Below are 19375 nucleotides of genomic sequence, written 5' to 3'. Positions count from 1 at the left end.
AGTCCTGGGCAGCTGTACAGGTGATGGAGCTGTTTACTGAAGGAGAAAAACTAGGGTAGGAGCTCATGGATGAGGGGAGCAGAAGGTGAGTGCTGGGCAGTGCGTCTGAGAGACGTCTTGGATGCTGTGAGTGGGTGCTGAGCCAGTGGCTGGGCTGTGCTGGAGTCGGAGCTCTGGGGAGAGGTCTGTGCTGGAGTAGTGAGTTAGGAAGTTGGTATTTAAAGTCATGGGAAGAAGAGGGTCCCTGGGCCCTGCTGGTTTGCACACAGCCGTGCAGCCATGAAGGCGCTGCCAGGGTGCTTGCTGGGACGAGTGAATGGAAGTGATAGCACCCGGTTATCTGTGACTTGAAGATAAGCGACTTGAATTACTTTACCTGAAAAGCTTGAATTTTGTGCTTATGGAAATTATGCAAGGTACCTAGGTGTTACCTTATTTTTCTTTTGGATTTTTATAAGTAACGCAACTAATATATCCTTAGGGTAGAAAATTTAAAAAATACATGTATGCAAAAAGAAAAAACCAAAACTTATATTCTACCATCCAGAGAAGGGGAATAAATGTTAACATTTATGTATTTGCTCAGCTGTCTCCTCCTTCCTCAGGAAAACTTTCAATCCCTGCACTGACTTCTTATTTACCCCCAGCACTCCCCCCACCTGCCACCACATTCCTTACGGGCCTGGGGTCTGTCTTTAAGTCCTCTGGACGTGGCCATGCGCAGGGCCTTTCCTGTTCCCGTTCACTCCTTTGCCCCTGTGCCTGACGCATTGTACGTACTCATTACATTTTGTTTAGTGAAAGAATTCACATGCTTTGGTAATAATACCTTTCAGACTTCTGTTCTGGCAATCACCCACTCTTATTTTTGTTTTTATTTTTTTTTTAGAGAGAGAGACAGACAGGAAGGGAGAGAGATGAGAAACATCAACTTGTAGTCGTAGCACTTTAGTTGTTTATTGATTCCTTTTCATATGTGCCTTGACTGGGGGCTCCAGCCGAGCCAGCGATATTGGGCTCGAACCAGTGACCTTGGGCTTCAAGCCAGCGATCTCTGGGCTCAAGTCAGCGACAGTGGGGTCATGTCTATAATCCCACACTCAAGCTGTTGACCCCACTCTCAAGGTGGTGAACCTGCATTCAAGGTGGATGAGCCAGCGACCTTAGGGTTTTGAACCTGGGACCTCATTGTCCCAGGTCAGTTGTCTGTTCACTGCATCAACACTGGTCAGGCCAATCACCCACCTTTAATTATTCATTTTTAAATAAGCCAAAGTGTTTGGTGTTTTCAATACTACGAAGTATCTATGCACTCAGGGGTATTGGATGTTCTTTTCAGTCTGTCTTTCCAGCTTCTCAGAGCATTCTGGGCCTTGGTTGGAGTACCTCAGGCTCACTGCAGGCTTCTCCTCCCTCCCCTCTTCCCCCCTTCCCTCCCAGCCTAGTCAGATGTGACCTTGACTTGTCTCTCCTGCCGCTGTACTACTGTGCGCTCCTGGACCGCAGGCCTGTGTCTTATTATGCATTTATTTCACTGCATTCTCCAGCTTTTAGCAAGGGTTCTGACACTCAGAAAGTAAATGTTTTTAGAATATTGGGGAAAAGTACATGAAATAATAAAACATTATTGTTTTAATATTTTACTGAATTTTTCAGAACAAATCACATATTTTATTGAAAATGTTTAAAATTTTGGGATACAGACTATTTATTAAGCCAGCCAAATTGATAAATGTTTTATTAAGGAAGGGCACTCTCTTTCAGTCTCTGTGAGAAAGAGAAGGGGATGTGTATGAGGAAGGAGGGAAGGAAAGAGAGAGAGGGTGTATGGGGGGGTGTATGAACATGCCTGTGTATATCTGTGTTTGGTATTATAATTGGAGTTAAGATAATAGCCAAGCCATTTATTTCTGGGCTTCACAGATAATATATACTTATATATGGTAGTTGAGCATCTTATCGTAAGTGCAAATGTCATTAAATGAACTCCTTTCTTATCTGGTAACTGGAAATGTTTAGTAGGCGGGTAGCGACATGAGAAAATATAGGAGGCTCAATACTACAGGTTTTGATTTTGTGTCCCTGGAGTTTTCAGTGCACAACTGAGAAGTGAGTGAGTTCAGGAGTTCAGTCCTGTTGGCTGAAGTGACATGTGCCCTCTAGGTCATGACCAGAGAGACCGGGAGGATTTGTATTAGGGACAAGCAGGTATAGATAGATATTTGCTGAATGCCTCAGTATCAGGTCCTCACATATCATATGCCATTTAAATTTCTTATAACATCCCCAAGAAATAAGTCAGCCATGCTTATCCCCATTTTATGGATAAGAGTGAGGCTTAGAAGTTAAAACTTGTAGCTATCACAGCTAGTTTAAACCCTGTTCTCTCTCTATTCTCTCCACTTAGGGAAACTTTTGCTATTGATTTTCATGGTTTTAGCCCATTAGTTTTAGATTGTTGCTTGATAAGTGGGTTCCCTGTTTATTTTTTCAAATTACTAGATAGGCCTTCATGTTATATAAATTTTAAGAAAAATAAAGTTACTATCTGTTTGTCACACCAGGTCCAAACTGGCCCTTTGTCCTTTTCTAGGACAGAAGACTTTGGCTCCAGCTTGTACATTTGAATGAATGAAATAATTTCTTGAGAATGTGACCCTATAGTTGAATGCATAGATATCTAGAAAATACTTAAAAAACTAAATCCTTTTGTGGTTTGCATCCCCCCTCCCTCTATTTCTTGCCTTTTTTTAAACTTCAAAGGCACATATTCATATAGCACTGTTTGAGAAGTATTTGAGCAGCTCATTTCCTGACAGAGCTCTGATGCATGAGTTCATTGGTGGTTTCCTAACCTTCTCCTGGTGGGCAGCTTATCAGGACGTGCTGATAGGTAGGCAGAGCAGAAGTCTCTTTTCTTGCAGTGTAATGAGTGACTCGGGCTGGCAACCAGCCCATGTGCCCTTGAGCACCGTGCCTTTTGTAAATTCTCTCTCTCTTCTCCTTAGAAGCCACAGCCACTTCCCAAGGCTTGTTCCAGGGACCTGCATGACCCCATGCTGAGCTGGTTTGTACCTCCTTCTCTTTGCCATGCAGGGTCCTCTACCTGGGGTATCTTGTCCCTACATTTCCAGCTGATGAGTTACCATGGAAATGTCAACCCTGTTCAACCTTTCTGAACCTTCTTGTCTGTTCTTAGTATTTTGTGTAGAATTCTATCTGAGTACTTGGCACTCCCTGTGTTGGAGGAGGTTAGGTGTATGTCAACCCTGTGGGAAGGGGAATGCTCAGTGATTGTGCCTGGCTCATTTGATGGAGACTGGCCTGTAATCACCACCATCATCTGGCACTGTGACTGATATTTGAAGGCTTTACACTGGCATTTGCAAGGTCCCAGACAGATGCTATTAGATCCTTAGAACCTATAAGGCAGATTGGATTCTACTTTACAGATAAGCAGTATCAATCACAGACCTCTTAAGGATTTTGCATGAGATGTTGGGCCACTCAGCAGTCAGACCAGTATGTCTTGTAAAGAATCACAGATGCATGTTTCAGAGACCTTCTATAGATTTATCTGGAAGTGCCATGTTCTTTGGTGTTCTCTTTTGCTGTGCCTAGATTTCAGGTGGGTAGCTCGTCCTTCCTGAGGATTCTGCAGGGTGGTAGCTCAGTCAGATTCTGAGGGAAGGAAGAGCCTTAGAACATGCCCTGCTGTGCTCAGGAAGAGAGGCAGCAGGGAACTGCCTACAGAGGCCCTTTGTGTGGCAGGAAGTCCTGCTTCTAGAAGGGGCTGCTTCATACTGGACGGGTTGAAAGAAGCTGAAGTGGTTGACCTGAGGCCACTCTGACTCATGCGTGGTGTTCATAATGCCCTTTGTCGAATCTTGGGAACTTGCTTTAGCAGACCTTGGAGGTGGTCTCCTAACCGCGCGTCGGGGTCAGCATTTCTCCTATCATATCAGCCCTTGTTGAATGTTCCCATTTTCTTGCCTCAACAAAGGCCAGCTTCCTGACCCATTCTATAATTTACCTTCTGTTTTGCCAGAGAATCTTTCTGTCTCATCTGGCCTCTAGGACTTTTCCTTTTTTAGGCTTTAAGTATGTCTTGAGTTGGAAAACTTGCAGCTCAAGGAAGAAGTATCCCACTGGGCAAGTGCTTCTGCCAGAGAGCAGGATCTCTAAGAAGTGTTTGATGTAGCATAATAACTGGCAGTGGCGGGGCTGCACTGAGAACTGAGGGAATAAAGAGGAAACAAAGGTGCCCAGTCGACAGCCTGGCTCCCTGCCGCTCCATCACACACGTCTCTCTCTCTCTTATCTGTGGCCATCTGTCACTTATTAGGTACTGTGGGTAGTGTGTGAGGACACCCTGAAGTGAACAGAGGAGGTAGTGGTGGAGATGAGCTGCTTCTTCCTCATGTGCTCTCCAACCTTGACCACCAGCTGGGCGTGAGAGAGGAGCAATGAATTTCCAGCAGAGAGAGAGAGAGAGAGAGAGAGAGAGAGAGAAAATGTGTGTGTGTGTGTGTGTGTGTGTATGTGTGTGATGCTTGTGTTAGGGATCCTATGTTGGAATAACACTGCTTCTGTCCTTGGCAGGCGGCATTATGTGTTTTGGTGTAACTAGGACTCCTCCTGGGTTGGCATGGTGGCAGATCAATATATACTTGTTCTTTAGTCATAAAGTGAGTCTTTGTTGAATGTGACTGCCTGGATAGTCAGCATAGAATGCTTACGTTTGTAGGGCAGAAGAAAACATATCTGTTGAATGTGTTTAATTGTGGCTAATACATACTATATTTCTTCATGTATAAGATGTACCCTTTTTCGAAGAATTTGGGGTAGAAAAACTGGGTGTGTCTTATACAGTGTTTGTAGTTTTTTACTTTCATTTCCCACTTTTTCACAGATGAGGAGTTGTATGAATTTTATGATGAATAAAACTTAAGTTCAATAACTTTATGTAATAAACTTTTTTTTCCAAATTTTGGGCCCCGAAATTAAGGTGCGTCTTATACATGGGGAAATACAGTACTTTCTTTAGACTTTGCTTACCAGAGGTCATAACCCTTTCCCATATTTAGAATGGTAGAAAATCAGAACTGCAAAGTCCCTTGTCATCTGGCCCACCCCTCACATTATGAAGAAGGGGGAAGTAAGTGTCAGGAGGATGCGAGTGGAGACAAACCTGAGAATGACTTCAGCCCCCTCCTCATTCATGTGTTGAAACCTGGTGGCTTGTACCAACTGCAGACAGCATTAGGGCCATGTGTGGAAGGGTTTGGATGAGGTGAGCACATAGTTCATTAGTGTTGTCACCAAGGCAAAAACCAGGAGAGACCTGTGGTGTGGCTCAGCTCTAGCTAGGGGACACTCAGTCAGTGCTTCCTTCCTCCTCCCCGTCAAGTACTTAGGCTTTACCTTTCTCCATTCCCTGCCCCCCCCCCCCCCCCAGACTGAGGTGAACTTTGGTCACTTATATTTTTGGACTCAGTTTAAAGTTTTTTGTTTTATTTTAAGTGAGAGGAGGGGAGATAGTGAGACAGACTCCCACATGCACCCCAACTGGGATCCATTTAGCAACCCCTGTCTGGGGCCAATGCTCGAAACAACTGAGCTATCCTCAGTGCCCGAGGCTGATGCTTGGACCAACTGAGCTATTTTTAGCGCCCAGGGCCTATGCTCAAACCAATTAAGCCACTGGCTGCTGAAGGAGAAGAGGGAGAAAAGGTGGAGAGGGAGGGAAAGAGAAGCAGATGGCCATTTCTCTTGTGTGCCCTGACCAGGAATTGAACCTGGGACATCCATATGCCAGGACAATGCTCTATCCACTGAGCCAACTGGCCAGGGCTAATGTTTTATTTATTATTATTTTTTAATACTGTAAAACTAATCGAAAAGGTTTTTTACTTTTGCTTTTGAAACTATTTGGCTACAAGAAATTAATCTCTCTTCATTCATTTGTGTGTTTGTTCAGAGGGTACAGCATGTGTGAAGTTTAGAGGTAAGAGGAGTGTAGTACTTTTGTAGAGCTAACTGCAGATTGTTAACTGTGGTTGGAGCCGGTACAGTATGACTGGATGTTGCGTGGTGAAGTTGAAGGGGGCAGTGGTTAGAACTGGGAGGCCCTACTGGCCAAGCTAAGAAATTTTGGAGAGATTTCAAGTAAAAACATAATTTGATCTTCTGAAAGGCACACTGACCACTGTGATTGCATTATGGAGAGGAAGGGAGACCAGATTGGTGGCTGGGGACCAGTTAGGCCATTAGTGATCTGGGCAAAAGATGATGGTAGCCGTAACAAAGGTAGCCATTGTTGTGAGGATGAGCAAAGTCAGAGGACTCAGGAGGTATTTAAAGAGCCAGTGTTGGCCCTGGCCGGTTGGCTCAGCGGTAGAGCGTCGGCCTGGCGTGCGGGGGACCTGGGTTTGATTCCCGGCCAGGGCACATAGGAGAAGCGCCCATTTGCTTCTCCACCGCCCTCCCTTCTTCTCTGTCTCTCTCTTCCCCTCCCGCAGCCAAGGCTCCATTGGAGCAAAGATGGCCCGGGCGCTGGGGATGGCTCCTTGGCCTCTGCCCCAGGCGCTAGAGTAGCTCTGGTCGCGGCAGAGTGACGCCCCAGAGGGGCAGAGCATCGCCCCCTGGTGGGCAGAGCATCGCCCCTGGTGGGCGTGCCGGGTGGATCCCGGTCGGGCACATGTGGGAGTCTGTCTGACTGTCTCTCCCCGTTTCCAGCTTCAGAAAAATACAAAAAAATAAAAAATAAAAAAAGAGCCAGTGTTGTCAGGTCTTGTAAACTGATTAAATGTGGTGGAGTTGGTGAGGGTTGGGTGTGGGAAGAAGAGGAGTTTCTGGCTACATCAGGAAATCCAAGGATGGGAGTGGGCTCAGGGAAGGTAAGAAGGGGTTTGTAAGCACTGTCTCATAGCCAAGTGGAGGTGCCTACTAGGTAGTCAGATGTGTGAGACTGGCATTCATATGAGAGGTCTGGGCCAGAGATGCCAGTTGGAGGTCATGAAGTTAAAGGGGGTTTGCTGTGTGGGAACAGAAGAGCTTGCTTAGGCAGAGTGCACAGCAGGAGGGTCGGGCCTGGGACAGACCGCTGAGGAACTCCAATATCCAGGACCTAGGCAGAGGTGAAGGAAGAAAGCCAGGAGAGGCAGTGTTGTGATGCAGGCGTGTGGCTGTAGGAGAAGAGCATTCAGGAAAAGCAGTGGGAAGACCTGAAGCTGCCATTTAGTTTAACTCCAGGGAGCCTGGGAAGTTGCTGCAGCCTGACATCAAGGAGGACTTGGGCTTTCTAGTCTGGTCAGTTTCATTAAAAAGATGGGAGAGGCCTGACCTGTGGTGGCGCAGTGGATAAAGCGTCGACCTGGAAATGCTGAGGTTGCCGGTTCGAAACCCTGGACTTGCCTGGTCAAGGCACATATGGGAGTTGATGCTTCCAGCTCCTCCCCCCTTCTCTCTCTCTGTCTCTCTCTCCTCTCTAAAAATGAATAAATAAAATAAAATTAAAATAAAAAAAAAAACCTTTAAAATAAATAAATAAAAAGATGGGAGAGGAAGCAGTAGGCTGAGAAATGAATGGGTGGGATGACAACTGGAGGGCTTGAAAATGGGTAGCTCTTATAAGAAGCTTGACTGTGAAGGAGAGAGCTGTGCGCATGAGCTAGAGGGTTAAGCAGTCAAAGCTGGATATGCAGAGAAAGGGATTAATGGTGGAGGGAGGTCCTGTGACTGTGAGAAGAAACGGAATGAGGGAACAGGCTTAGACCAGCCTGTGGGTTTAGATGCCTTTGAGTTATAGCAAGAAGGGGTGGGGCTTCTCACTACCCACTTGTCCATGTTCTGTGAGGTGGGATTTGTCATCTGCTGAGCGTGAAGGGAAGGGTGGTGGCCAGAAAGAAGGTCTGCAGGACATCACTGTGAGACAGAAGGCAGTGAGGAGGATGCCTGAAGAGGTATGAGTCCTCTGGCACCCAGTGGACTGCTTATGACTGTGAGGCGGCTGCAGCCAGTATGATAGGTAGAGGGAGTTTTCTCCAGGCAGGTGTGAGGGAGAATAAGACTCAAGAAGCTGACAGTGTTAGTTCCAGTGGTACCCTGAGGGCAAGAGGGATGAAGACAGGTGGCACCGTCCAGCCCAGGACAAAGGCAAGAGAGGAGGGAGGCGTGGTGGGGTTTAAGGCAACAATGGAGAGAAATGAGGAGGCTTTGTCTGCTGAAAGACAACTCAGTGTTACTGTCCTTTAAATTTCTGGTGAATTTTTTCCATTAATGTGACTATTTTCCAAAGGAAGACACATGGCTTTTATAGTAATGGAAGGAGGTTCTATTATTTCAAAAAGGAGTCAATCAAGAATGTGCTCAGGTGTGTCTAAGTGATGACATCTTCATTGGGTGTCCGATACTCTTCTTGTACTCTGGCATGACCGTGGCGGGGCCGGTTTCCACTTCTCTCTCTGCCGAACACTGACAGGTGGCCTGCCAGCCTCTTCATGAACTTCAGGGATACCACCTGCTCCTTCCTAGTGTTGGAGAGTTGGGATTTTAGTGAGTTTTTCTCTGTGTAAAGTCATGCATGGACCCATTCCCTTGAAACATGGATTCAACTTTGTTGTATGAAGAAAGAGTACGATTTGCCTTTTCCAAATGCAAATACATGCATTTTAAAATGGACACACTGAAGCCATTTTACAGAAATGAAGCTGAGGAGATGCACTCTATCACCAAAGTCTCTTCTGTCCCTTGTCAACCCCCCACCCCCGCCACTTGGTTCACACATTCACTCAGCAAATATATGAGTGTCTGCCTCACTGGGGTGACAGAAATGAAAACACGCAATCCTTGCCTTTAAAGTTCACATGCATGAGTGTCTGCGTGCTGTTTCACTCTGCTTTCCTGTGCTTGTGCCCAAGTTTGAGTATAGAATGGCTCACCTGCTTGTCCTTTATAAGGCTATGTGGTGTCCCCTCTGTCAGTTCACCATTGTTTTCTCCTTTGTGAGCATGTGACTTGTCTCCAGTCTTTGCTGTTATAAATATATTACTGAAATGAACATTTTGTTCAAGCTATTTTTCTTTGAGTTTGTTTACTTGAGGCATATTCCCTAGAGTGGAACTGCGGGGTCAGAGGTTGGGGACTGTTATCTGCCTTGTTCTGTGTTTCCAGATTTTTCCATGAAGCCTATTGGCAATGTTAAGAGTACGTTCCTATTTTTTTTCTATAGCCCCACTAGACCTGGCAGTGTCATTTTAATTTTTCCTTAGTTTTATAAGTTATTTCTATTAAACTATTTTCCCCACATGGTAATTTGCTGTGTTAGACTTGGCTAGGTTATGCTGCTGTAACAAGTAAACCCCAAATCTCAGAGGCTTAACATAACACAAGCATCTTGCTTGCTCAAAGTGCACGTCCACTGTGGGGCTCCGGGGAGTGTGGTTCCACACTGTCACTGTGGGGCAGGGCTGGCTGGGCAGATCGCTCTGCTGCAGCTGCAGCATGGTGTTTCTCAGTGGCTGACAGGCGGGAAGAAGAGGGCTGGGGACTGGGTGAGCCTTTGTGGTAGTTATGTGGTCCGGAGCTTTCATGTCTGTGCCGGGCTATCTTCTCCTGTATGTTCCTGTGCAGTGGAATTGGATCTTCAGTCTTTATATCAGCCCTTAATATATTTTAGGTAATAAGATTTTGTTAGCTGTGTTGAATCCATTTTTTAAATTTGCTTTTCATATGACATTTTATCATGCAAAAGTTTAAGTATTTTTAATTTTTGGACAAATCCATGTTATTCTCTGGTATCTTTTTTTTTTAATGATCTCTGAACTTTTTATTGGCCTCCTGCCCCCCAGGGGGTACCACACTTCTGCTGCTTTAACCTCTCAGATCTTTGGGGTCATTGACCTCAGACATCTACAGTCCTATGGGTGGTGGTCTTTTGGATTGATTGTATGGAATGAATGGCTGTTGTCTAGGGTGTGACCAAGATCGAAGTCCTCTCCTTCTTCCAGCAGGCAGCAGTAGTTGGAGATCTCAGCCCCCAGCTGACTTTGGTGTTCAGCAGGGCCCTGTACTCCTGGGCCTGGTGTTGGCCCCCTGCCTAAGTCCCGGCCAGCTCTGACTCCAGGTGCAGCGGGATCCCACTGAGCTGTTTAGCTGCATGGCATAACGTGTCTCCACCTCCCTCAGGCTGCGCTCCAAACTGGTCTGCAGAGTTCTCGGAGTCCAGGTCAGTATCCAAGGACTGGACTGTATGTCTCAGCTCCAGGGTGTCATCTCTTATCTCAGTGGGCTGCGAGGTGACTGTTATGGCGTTCTCCTCAGTATGGTGGGACCAGTACTTGTCTAGGTCCTCTCAATTCTTCCGAGCCAGTTTGTCATACTGCACTGGATGTCTGCCGTGATTTTACTGAGGTCCTGAGATTTGGAAGCATCCAACAACACGATCAACCTAGAGTTGGCAGTCTGGTTTTGTAGAACATTTGCTTTCTCCTCATGGTTCTTCTTAGTGAAGAGCAGTTCTTCCTTGAGAGCCTTGATCTCTGTCTCCAGCTGCAGCAAGTGATATTGGTGTCATCAGTGAACTTTCAGATTCCACTGATGTTTTTCTTCACAGACTGGCACATGGCCAGCTCCATCTCATACTTTGGAGTCATCAGCAGCAAGGCAGGCATTGCCAGTTTGCAGAATGATGTGGGCATTGTCTGCAAAACCTGCAAAGGTCTGAGTCCTCAAATCCTCGATGGCCTTGAGATAATGCTCTCAGTCTCTGAACTACGGCCCGTTCTTCTCTAGATGTCCCCAGAGTTTGCTTTCTAGTCTTTGATTATCAGCTTTCAGTTTCCTCACCGTCGTCAGGTAGGAGGCCAGGTGGTCATTCAGGCATCGCATAGTCTCCTACTTGCTCTGGACACCTCCTGTGCCCAACACACCCCCGGACTCCCAGCTACCCCACACACTGGTGGAGTGGGACAAAGAGATGAGGGAACCTGAGCACCCAGCACCTGCATTGATGCTGGCCAGCCGGGCCAGGTGGCTGGGCAGCTGCATGAAGCCTTGCGTCTGACAGTTTGTGGAGAAGCTGGAGCAGGTGCTGGAGCTCACATTCAGGGAGGAAGATGAGAGGCCAACATTCAGGTTCAAGCTGTGTCTTTTGTTTCTTTAATATCACAATTTAGCTTTTACTCAGAGCCAGAGAATAAGCTGTTTTTATTTTAGTTGCTTAAAATAGAATTTTATTTGGTTTTGTCTGACTCTTCATTGTAATCCAGATATATAATGTACTGTCAAGTGGTTTTAATCTAGTTAACTTTGGTTCTTGGTGATATCTGTTCTATAATATTAAAAACCTGAGCATACCCCTTCAGTGCAACACCCTTAATTGACGAAAGCACTGCACAAGGCAAGAACCTGCTGTGGCATGAATGGAAGTCACAGAGCTGGGAGGAGGACCAGAACAGAAAGTATATGCGTCTCCTCGCCACCCCTAGAGGGTCTGGCCAGAGCGGTGTAGCAAGAAAGAAAAATGAAAGGCATACAGATCAGAAAGGACAGAATATAACTATCTATGTTCATGGGTGATGTGACCTTGTGTGTAAAAATCCTAAGGAATCCACTAAAAATTATTAGAACTAATATATGGGTTTGGCAGGTTTGCAGGATTCAAGGTCAATATATAACATATATAGTATTTCTGTAAGCTAGCAGTGAATAACTCAAAAATAAAGTGAAGAAAACAATTCCATTTATAATAATATGAAAAACAAAATATTTAGAAATAAATTTAACAAAAGAAGCACAGGACTTGTACACTGAAAACTATAAAACGTTGAAAAAAATTAAAAGTGACCTCAGCAAATGGAAAGATGTCCTACATCCTTGAATGGAAGACTTCAACATTGTTAAGGCGGCAACATTCCCCATATTGATTTACAGATTCAGTGCAACTCCTCTCAAAAGCCTAGCTGAATAGGTCATTTCAAAGAGAGCTTATGGGACCCAAACCAGGAGCTCTTAACGCTGTGACCTAAGATTGACGTTCTCCATAGGATGTAATAGACACTCAGTAGTGCTATTGTTTCCCTGAGGAGAATACATAAAAAAAAAAAAAAAAAAAAAAAAAGCCTACCTGACTTCTTCTTTTATTTATTTATTTATTTTTATTTTTATTCATTTTAGAGAAGAGAGACAGAGAGAGAGGGAAGAGGGGAAGAGCAGGAAGCATCAACTCCCATATGTGCCATGACTGGGCAAGCCCAGGGTTTTGAACTGGCAACCTCAGCATTCCAGGTCCACTCTTGATCCACTGTGCCACCACAGGTCAGGCAAAAGCCTAGCTGACTTCGTTGTATGAAAATCAACAAGCTAATTCCAGAATTCATATGGAAATGCAAGGTATCCAGAATAGTCAAAACAATTTTGAAAAAGCAGAACACAATTGGAGCATTCCCACTTCCCAATTTCAAAAAGTTGTACAAGTCTACAAGTATTCAAGACAATGTGGTATTGACGTGAGGATAGATCAATGGGATAGAATCAAGAGGACAGAACAAATCCCTTACATTTCTGTTCAATTGATTTAGGATAGGAATTGGCAAGCTATTTCAATGAGCAAAAGAATAATCTTTTAAATTATAGTGCTTAGACCATTTGATATCTACATGTAAAAGAATGAATTTGGACCTTTGCCTCATACCACATATAAAATTTAGCTCTCAGTGAACCAGAGAACCTAAATGTAAGGGCTAAATCTATAAAACTCTTAGAGGAAAATGTGTAAATCTTCAACACCTTGGATTAGGCAATGACACCAAAACAAATAACAAAAGAAAAAAATGGATAACTTGAACTTTATAAAAATTAACGCTTTTGTACTTCAAAGGATGTTATCAAGAAAGTGGAAGGATAACTCAAAGAATGGATGGTGGGAGGAGGTGTCGGCAGTAGGGGCTTCCAGCTTGAAGGGAAAGAGTACTGCAAACAGGAAGACCATTGACTGGCCAGTGCCCTACCTCCAGGCCCTGCTAATCCTCTGTCCCCAGTGCAGGGCTCACATTCTGGTGGCACCACTTCCTAACTCACTGACCTTGGTGACTGGGCTTCTTTCCTCCCCTCCTACATCTGTAAAAGGAGGAATGGATGTTAAAGACACGGTGAAGGCTCCTGGAGCATTGCAGGCCCTCTGTGTGTAACCGCACAGGCAGCAGAAGCAGGGTTCCTCAGCCGGCAGACAGGTACTGATGTCTTCTCTGTGCGGTTGCCTTTCAAGGTGAAGACAGTGTGTGCACTTGCTCAGGCAGTTCACAGTCTAACAACTCACTCTGAATTTTCTTCCTTTCACTGTATAGAATATACAGATCTTTTTTTATGCTGTCCTAATCACTGAGGAAAGAAGAAAATTGAGTTTTGTGCCACTCTTCTTTCCATTTTCTTTTAATATTCTTTAATAGCTATGTAATAATAATAATAGATGACATTTGTTAGGCTGATCATAGCATCATCCTACTCGAGCCTCGCCATCACTACCTTCCTTGCAGCAAGCTGTACTAATGCAGTGGCCCAGGAAAAAAAAATCCAACTTTGAAATCTGGTACTTAGCAGACTGTTACCGTACTCAGCAGTTTATGGAAGGCCTGATATGTGCAAACCCCACTGAGATGCAAGTTCTGAGAAGTCAGGGCCTTTCTCTTGTTTGCTGTGATCTTCCCCACTTAGTCCATACATAGTAGGTGTTCAGGATAAGTGAATTACTGAATACGTGAGTGACTAGGTGGACTCAGCACAAGCGATACCGTTTGTACAGCAATCTAGGAGCATGTCTCGTTTTAGTAAGCCAGGAGACTGAAGCTGGGGGGAAATATCATGTGTAAATCAAGGCCAGGGGAAGCACTAGGATCCAAGTCTCCTGGCTCCATTATCCCACCCCAACTTTGAAAGTTCAAGTGGCCATATTTCTCGGAAAAATACTGCCCTGTGAGAGCATGTTCCATTCTCGTGGTGGGGCTGGCCTGTTACAGGGGCTGTGGGGAGAGGAGTAGGTGGGGCTGGCCTGTTACAGGGGCTGTGGGGAGGGGAGTAGGTGGGGCTGGCCTGTTACAGGGGCTGTGGGGAGGGGAGTAGGTGGGGCTGGCCTGTTACAGGGGCTGTGGGGAGGGGAGTAGGTGGGGCTGGCCTGTTACAGGGGCTGTGGGGAGGGGAGTAACTGGAGTGCAGCTCCTAAAGCTCAGCGAGACTGCTCTCAATCATTTTTCTTTCTAATCTTGGGACTCTTCCTATACATTTTCTTGCACTGTGGATTAGCATTCTTACATTAGTATCAGTTTGGAAAATGTGTCGTTTTTGTCCTTTTAAAGTAACTTTTTCTATTTTTAAACTTGTGGAGCATTAAGTTAATATTTAGCTTAGGGAAATCTTCAGCCCAAGTCCCTTCGTTCCCAGGGCGCTTGCCAACCAGAGGTCTAAAAAAATATCGCGGTAAAAATCAGTCCAAGGCACGGACCTGTCAGCTGACTCGTTTCCATTACATTAGAAAAAGGAGTTTGGGGACACATCTAAATGCTGTTTGCTCTAGCTCTTTGATAAAGCATGTGGGTGAACTAACAGCTGACAAGCTGGACTGAGACCCGTGACTTGGGGTCTGTCCTGCCTTTGTTGCTGATTCTCTGTAACTTGAGACAATTAGCCAGAACATGGAAAGCGTCTGCAGATGATCAGGGGGCCTTACCATGACTTGTTTTCTGTGAGCTAGTCAGATGTAAAAGACACCAGGGGCAAAACGTAGTCATTTCAATGGTTACTGCATAACTCCAGATCTAGCATTGTACAAGTTATTTAATTATTTATTGTAGAGAACGAGGAAGGGGGAGAGAGTGATGATTTGTTGTTCTATTTACTTATACATTCATTAGTTGATTCTCGTATGTGCCCTGACCTGACCAGGGGTTGAACCCGCATATCAGGACAACTGAGTTATCTGGCAAGCAGATCTAGCCTTTTTTTTTTTTTTTAAAGTGAGAAGAGGGGAAATAGTGAGACAGACTCCCACCTGCTTCACGACTGGAATCCACCCAGCAACCCCCTTCTGGGGCTGATGCGCTTGAATCAACTGAGCTATCCTCAGCTCCCAGGCCGACACTCGAACCAACAGAGACACTAGCTGTGAAAGGGGAAGGGAGGGAGAGGGAGGGAAAGAGGAAGAGCAGGGGGGAGAGGGAGGGGAGAGAAGCAGATGATCATTTCTTACCTGTGTCCTGACCAGGAATCGAACTTGGAATATCCACATGCCAGGCTGACGCTCGAACCACTGAGCCAACTGGCCAGGGCCAACACTGTGGTTCTTTACCACGAAGACAGTGTCAGACACACTGGGGCCTCAAGTTTTGCTTTTTCAATTCAGTTTGGCTTTTATGAAAAGCCTCAAAACAGTTCTTGTGGCATGAATGTATGTTTCATACTCACATCAAATTCTAAAACTATAGGGTCTTATTCATATTGAGTTGCTGGCAAAATTTGAGAAAATGTTCGAAGTTTCTTTTGCTTCTTGTTACTTTGTCTCACATTTCTCCAGTGGGGGGAAAAAGCCTGGAAGACTGTCAAAGAACTGGCTGTTCTCATAAGTATTTGAGGAGAACAGTGTGAGTCATTGTAGCTTTTTGCTGGTATTTTAGTATCCGGTTTATTTTTAAACAGTCTGTTCAACTGGAGTTTCTTCCATGGTTTCTGTTACCATGGCTCCATAATATTTCCTCAAATCTGCTTATTCATACTTTCACACACTCCAGCATCAAATTTGCAATTCCTCAGAGTCCAAATATCTTATTCATGCTATCCAAGAATGTTTCTCCAGCTGTGATAGCTTTATTCTCCAAAATGGAATGATTAGTTGTTTTCCCACTGTAGATGCTGGGAAGAGGGAGGCTTTGGTTCTGTGAAGGACATATGCAGTGAGTGGGGTGGTGAGGGCTCTCACTGGGCCCTCCTCAGCAGGCTGAACCGGAGATCAGTGTCAACTGTATAGAGCCACTTCCCCTTTAGACACCACAGTTGAGGGTACAGGATGCTGCCACATTTGCTTGGGAAGTACTAACATTGGATGTTTTGGTCCAGACATTCACAGATTCTGGGTTCTTGGTTCTTTTTTTCTTTCTTTCTTTCTTTTTTTTTTTTTTTGTATTTTTCTGAAGTTGGAAACGGGGAGGCAGCAGACAGACTCCCACCTGCGCCCGACCGGGATCCACCCGGCATGCCTACCAGGGGGCAATGCTCTGCCTATCTGGGGCATCGCTCTGTTGCAACCAGAGCCATTCTAGTGCCTGAGGCAGAGGCCACAGAGCCATCCTCAGGGCCCGGGCCAACTTTGCTCCAATGGAGCCTTGGCTGCGGGAGGGTAAGAGAGAGACAGAGAGGGGGAGGGGTGGAGAAGCAGATGGGTGCTTCTCCTGTGTGCCCTGGCTGGGAATTGAACCCCGGATTCCCGCACGCCAGGCCAACGCTCTACCACTGAGCCAACCGGCCAGGGCCAGTTCTTGGTTCTTATCAAGTGTACCCATGTCTTTGTTCTCTCAGTCTTATTTATTTATTCATTTGTTTTTGGACTTGACTGAGGCTTCTACTTTGGAAATTCTCTTGTTTTAAGAATCTATAGCAAAAAGAAAAGCAATGCTGGACCTGGCGGTCACTGGTGGTAAGCATTCTCTTCCTGGCATTCAAATTTTTCAAGGAGATACTTTTCTGCATTTCATTGCTTTGAGAAATGTCTTTGTCTTAAGGGATTGTTCAGGATTGAAAGAAAGCCCCAGAGCAATATTGAATTGTAGAGATAGTTTGTTTCCAATCCCTTTAAGTCTCGACCTCTTCCAATTCTCAGAGGTAACCAGGTTTTCCTCTTACACGTACACCTAGTATCAGACTAGGTTCTGAGTGTGTGCTTGGGGCTTACTATAGGGGACTTGTCTTGGCCAAACGTTTTCAATTTTTACTGTAAATAAAAATACTGACTCAATAGAGCAATTCTTAACACTTGAGAATTTAAAGTATGGTATAACTGACTGGATCTTTTGTCTCCTAATACAGTTGCTTCCTTTAATTCAGAGAGGACCCCTTTTTGATAAACAACAACAACAAAAAAAACCTCACAAAATAAAACGTGGTTCTGGGAAAAGAAAGTCATTCGCCCTTGAAGCCAGAATACTGTTTTGTACTAGAATAACTTTACTCAGATGGGGGCTTAGCTAATTCATAGTCTGCCTTTGTGCAGATTAGAAAAAGGGGTCCCTTCCTCCAGACAGTCACAACCTATGACTTGGCAAGTCCTCCTTCCTTTGCTTCCCCAGTAACCTGGCACCATGAGAGCCAGGATAGTTACAGAACATAACTTCTTCTCTCTCTCTCCCTCTCTCTTACTTTATTTTTTTTTTCTTTTTGCTTTTTGCTTTCTCTCTCTCTTTCTCCTAGCTGTTCCTTTAATTCAGTGGTCCCCAACCCTCGGGCCACAGACCGGTACCAATCTGTGGGCCATTTGATACCAGTCCACAGAGAAAGAATAAATAACTTACAGTATTTCTGTTTTATTTATATTTAAGTCTGAATGAGTTTTATTTTTAAAATATGACCAGATTCCCTCTGTTACATCCGTCTAAGACTCACTCTTGACGCTTGTCTCGGTCACGTGATACATTTATCCGTACCACCCTAAAGGCCGGTCCGTGAAAATATTTTCTGACATTAAACCAGTCCGTGGCCCAAAAAAGGTTGGGGACCACTGCTTTAATTAACAACAACCAACCAACAAACAAACGTTCTGGGTGCTCTCAAGGTTATCCAAGAGGCTTCAGGTTGGATGGTCTTCCGACTGAGTAACTAAGCTGACCATTGCAGAAGATTTTATTTTTTTTTATTTCTTTTTTCTTTTTTTTCCTGAAGTTGGAAACGGGGAGGCAGCCAGACAGACTCTTGCATGCGCCCAGCTGGGATCCACCCGGCACGCCCACGAGGGGGCAATGCTCTGCCCATCCAGGGCGCCGCTCTGCTGCAACCAGGGCCACTTCAGCGCCCGAGGCAAAGGCCATGGAGCCATCCCCAGCACCCGGACCAACCCCGCTCCAATGGAGCCCTGGCTGCGGGAGGGGAAGAGAGAGAGAGGAAGGAGAGGAGGAGGGGTGGAGAAGCAGATGAGCGCCTCTCCCGTGTGCCCTGGCCGGAATCGAACCCGGGACCCCTGCACGCCAGGCCGACGCTCCACCACTGAGCCAACCGGCCAGGGCCAGAAGAAGATTTTATTTTTAAAGAATCACTGAAAAAATTATTTTTGTTGTCATCTGAATAACCAGTCTCTTTTTTTCTTTCCTGAGTAATCCAGGAGATGTCAGCATGCAGCTTCATACATGCTACTTCTGAGAACTGTACATTGGTTAAAAAAAAAATTCAGGTAGTGATGTATGTGTTAAATTAATTTACAAAGAGAATAGAAAGCAGGGTAGAGGTGGAGGATGGGAGGTGGAGCTGGGTGGGAGAGTATGGGCAGGGAGGTTACTCTGAGGGCCTCTGGGCAGAGAGCCAGATGCTGTCAGGGAGCTGGCCATGCACTCACCTCAGAGAAGAGCATTCTGGGTAGGAGGAACAGCATGTGCAAATCCCGAGGTAGAAGTGAGCTTAGTTGTTTGAGAAACAGTGGAGAATCATTGAGGCTGGAGCCAAACAGGGCCAGCCAGTGAGGGAGATCGGAAGAGGGCAGACAGGGGCCAGACCAGAATGGGATTTGAAGCAAAGGGGAGAAGGTAGGGTTTAACTCTGAGTGTATGATTTTGGAGCATGAAATTGAGACAATTTAAGTGTTGAAGGTTACCCTATAGAGACTAGAAATTGAAAGTGCAAGTGGATTTTCTATTCTGGCTAACATTGGGATTTTTTTGGAAAATAGGCTTTTGTTTTTATTTTAGCTTTGAAATTTTAAAGTTATTAATACCACCTATATTCCTTGTGATTTGGAATTCTCTAAAGTTTTTCTGGGTTCTTTTGGAAGACAAGTATTGTATATGTAAGTACACTGGTTGTTAGTAAAAATAATAACAAATGAGCCTGACCAGGCAGTGGCACAGTGGATGGAGTGTCAACCTGAGATATTGAGGACCCAGCTTCGAAACTTTGAGGTTGCTGGCTTGAGTGTGGGCTCATCTGGCTTGAGCATGGGGTTGCTGGCTTGAGCATGGGATCATAGACATTATCCCATGGTCGCTGGCTTGAAGCTCAAGGTTGCTGGCTTGAGCAAGGGGTCATTGGTCTGCTGTAGCCCCCCAGTCAAGGCATATAGGAGAAAGCAATCAGTGAACAACTAGGATACCACAGCTATGAGTTGCTGCTTCTCATCTCTCTCCCTTCC

At 45.3% G+C, this 19375-nt stretch overlaps 1 protein-coding gene and 1 non-coding gene across 9 annotated transcripts in view; both read left to right on the top strand.

Annotated features, from left to right (window-relative positions):
• PACSIN2 (protein kinase C and casein kinase substrate in neurons 2) overlaps nucleotides 1–19375 on the top strand; it is a 162556-nt gene that overhangs the window by 78475 nt on the left and 64706 nt on the right. For 2 of the 8 annotated variants that reach the window (XM_066358593.1, XM_066358592.1), the window contains exon 3: nucleotides 10011–10228. The exons of 5 other annotated variants lie outside the window; for them this stretch is intronic. The gene's annotated coding sequence lies outside the window, so the exon portion shown is untranslated. The remainder of the gene's footprint in view (nucleotides 1–10010; nucleotides 10229–19375) is intronic. One more of the 8 variants, XM_066358594.1, reaches the window with a different exon arrangement.
• On the top strand, nucleotides 11970–12097 carry LOC136389837 (small nucleolar RNA SNORA25). Its single transcript, XR_010748399.1, has one exon. It is a non-coding gene; the product is annotated as a small nucleolar RNA SNORA25 (small nucleolar RNA).

The sequence above is a fragment of the Saccopteryx leptura genome, chromosome 1 (genome assembly GCF_036850995.1).
Source record: "Saccopteryx leptura isolate mSacLep1 chromosome 1, mSacLep1_pri_phased_curated, whole genome shotgun sequence".
NCBI lineage: Eukaryota > Metazoa > Chordata > Mammalia > Chiroptera > Emballonuridae > Saccopteryx > Saccopteryx leptura.
This window is presented reverse-complemented; position numbering and strand designations above follow the sequence as displayed.